The sequence below is a fragment of the Phyllobates terribilis genome, unplaced genomic scaffold (assembly GCF_046119375.1).
Source record: "Phyllobates terribilis strain yellow unplaced genomic scaffold, ASM4611937v1 Scaffold_5__5_contigs__length_657084704, whole genome shotgun sequence".
Classification (NCBI taxonomy): Eukaryota; Metazoa; Chordata; class Amphibia; order Anura; family Dendrobatidae; genus Phyllobates; species Phyllobates terribilis.
Window position 1 is genome coordinate 179,572,864 of NW_027362765.1, and position 2,500 is coordinate 179,575,363.

Genomic DNA, 2,500 nt, shown 5'->3' on the forward strand with positions numbered 1-2,500 from the left:
TCACTACTGGGAAGGCGGTATGTTCCCTCTTGCTTGCCCTCCCACTGCCCTCCCCCTCTCCTCGGCTGGCCTTAGATTGCTTGTTGCATGCACAGGGTGCAGATTTTGAGCCCACGCGTATCTCCTTTTTTCCCCAGCTCTTCCGCTTCAAAAACACATTTTTGGTCAAATTCTCCATCGTCTCTCATGGACTTCTCTGCGGATGTTCCATGCGAGAGCCAAGCTTTTCTCTGGAGGTGCCAGGCAGGCGCTTCAAGCGACACAGCTGTTTATGCCAGGAAAATTGGAACGCAGCAGTTCCGTCGTTGGCTCGTTTGTCTAGGGGTATGATTCTCGCTTAGGGTGTGAGAGGTTCTGGGTTCAAATCCCGGACGAGCCCTGCTCTCTCTGTCTGAGGGCGAGCCTGAGCGCTCTTCTTTTTCTCGCCTCCCTTTAACTAAAGCACACCGTCCTCTGCGGCTGACCAAGCCGACAAATGTGAGAGTATCGACGCCAGTGCATGGCTTGGTCAAAACGTTGGCTCGTTGGTCTAGGGGTATGATTCTCGCTTCGGGTGCGAGAGGTCCCGGGTTCAAATCCCGGACGAGCCCTGCCTGGTGCGTGCTTGGCATAGCTCTCTCTCTCCCCATCTGTGCCAGTATGCTTTTGCAACGGTCTTACTCAAGGGCGCTTGGCTCTGCGTCATGCACACGGCGGTGCTTCTCAACGAGGGTTATCTTTACGCCACCTCGGAGCCTTTTGCAAGTTGAACTCTGTGAGCCTTCCGAGGAAGCTCTTTCTTAGCTCATGCACTGCTATGGCTCTGCTTCTCCCGTAAGGTGCCAGAGGTCTTTGGCGGGCTCCCCATTTTCACGGCTTGGTTCCTCTTCTGTTTCTGTCACTCGGCTGCTCTCTACTCCTCCTGCCTTTTCTGACACTGCTGTCAGATCTTGCGCTTGCTGCATCCTGTGCCAAATTGTGAGAGTGAGCAAGGCGCCTCGTGGCCCCTTTCTCCGTCACTGGCTCGTTGGTCTAGGGGTATGATTCTCGCTTTGGGTGCGAGAGGTCCCGGGTTCAAATCCTGGACGAGCCCTTGCTTACGGAAACCTTTGCTGCCGATCTGATGCCTGACGTGCTTCTCTCAATGGCTGCCAATCTGTTGAATTGATTTTTCTTGGAACTCACTACTGGGAAGGCGGTATGTTCCCTCTTGCTTGCCCTCCCACTGCCCTCCCCCTCTCCTCGGCTGGCCTTAGATTGCTTGTTGCATGCACAGGGTGCAGATTTTGAGCCCACGCGTATCTCCTTTTTTCCCCAGCTCTTCCGCTTCAAAAACACATTTTTGGTCAAATTCTCCATCGTCTCTCATGGACTTCTCTGCGGATGTTCCATGCGAGAGCCAAGCTTTTCTCTGGAGGTGCCAGGCAGGCGCTTCAAGCGACACAGCTGTTTATGCCAGGAAAATTGGAACGCAGCAGTTCCGTCGTTGGCTCGTTGGTCTAGGGGTATGATTCTCGCTTAGGGTGCGAGAGGTCCCAGGTTCAAATCCCAGACGAGCCCTGCTCTCTCTGTCTGAGGGCGAGCCTGAGCGCTCTTCTTTTTCTCGCCTCCCTTTAACTAAAGCACACCGTCCTCTGCGGCTGACCAAGCCGACAAATGTGAGAGTATCGACGCCAGTGCACGGCTTGGTCAAAACGTTGGCTCGTTGGTCTAGGGGTATGATTCTCGCTTCGGGTGCGAGAGGTCCCGGGTTCAAATCCCGGACGAGCCCTGCCTGGTGCGTGCTTGGCATAGCTCTCTCTCTCCCCATCTGTGCCAGTATGCTTTTGCAACGGTCTTACTCAAGGGCGCTTGGCTCTGCGTCATGCACGCGGCGGTGCTTCTCAACGAGGGTTATCTTTACGCCACCTCGGAGCCTTTTGCAAGTGGAACTCTGTGAGCCTTCCGAGGAAGCTCTTTCTTAGCTCATGCACTGCTATGGCTCTGCTTCTCCCGTAAGGTGCCAGAGGTCTTTGGCGGGCTCCCCATTTTCACGGCTTGGTTCCTCTTCTGTTTCTGTCACTCGGCTGCTCTCTACTCCTCCTGCCTTTTCTGACACTGCTGTCAGATCTTGCGCTTGCTGCATCCTGTGCCAAATTGTGAGAGTGAGCAAGGCGCCTCGTGGCCCCTTTCTCCGTCACTGGCTCGTTGGTCTAGGGGTATGATTCTCGCTTTGGGTGCGAGAGGTCCCGGGTTCAAATCCCGGACGAGCCCTTGCTTACGGAAACCTTTGCTGCCGATCTGATGCCTGACGTGCTTCTCTCAATGGCTGCCAATCTGTTGAATTGATTTTTCTTGGAACTCACTACTGGGAAGGCGGTATGTTCCCTCTTGCTTGCCCTCCCACTGCCCTCCCCCTCTCCTCGGCTGGCCTTAGATTGCTTGTTGCATGCACAGGGTGCAGATTTTGAGCCCACGCGTATCTCCTTTTTTCCCCAGCTCTTCCGCTTCAAAAACACATTTTTGGTCAAATTCTCCATCG

At 54.6% G+C, this 2,500-nt stretch overlaps 4 non-coding genes across 4 annotated transcripts; all 4 read left to right on the forward strand.

Annotated features, from left to right (window-relative positions):
* Positions 1-518: 518 nt before the first annotated feature.
* Positions 519-590, forward strand: TRNAP-CGG (transfer RNA proline (anticodon CGG)). Its single transcript has one exon. It is a non-coding gene; the product is annotated as a tRNA-Pro (tRNA).
* A 410-nt stretch (positions 591-1,000) lies between these two features.
* Positions 1,001-1,072, forward strand: TRNAP-UGG (transfer RNA proline (anticodon UGG)). The gene has a single exon. It is a non-coding gene; the product is annotated as a tRNA-Pro (tRNA).
* Positions 1,073-1,678: 606 nt separating this feature from the next.
* Positions 1,679-1,750, forward strand: TRNAP-CGG (transfer RNA proline (anticodon CGG)). The gene has a single exon. It is a non-coding gene; the product is annotated as a tRNA-Pro (tRNA).
* Positions 1,751-2,160: 410 nt separating this feature from the next.
* Positions 2,161-2,232, forward strand: TRNAP-UGG (transfer RNA proline (anticodon UGG)). The gene has a single exon. It is a non-coding gene; the product is annotated as a tRNA-Pro (tRNA).
* The last annotated feature ends 268 nt before the right edge of the window (positions 2,233-2,500 follow it).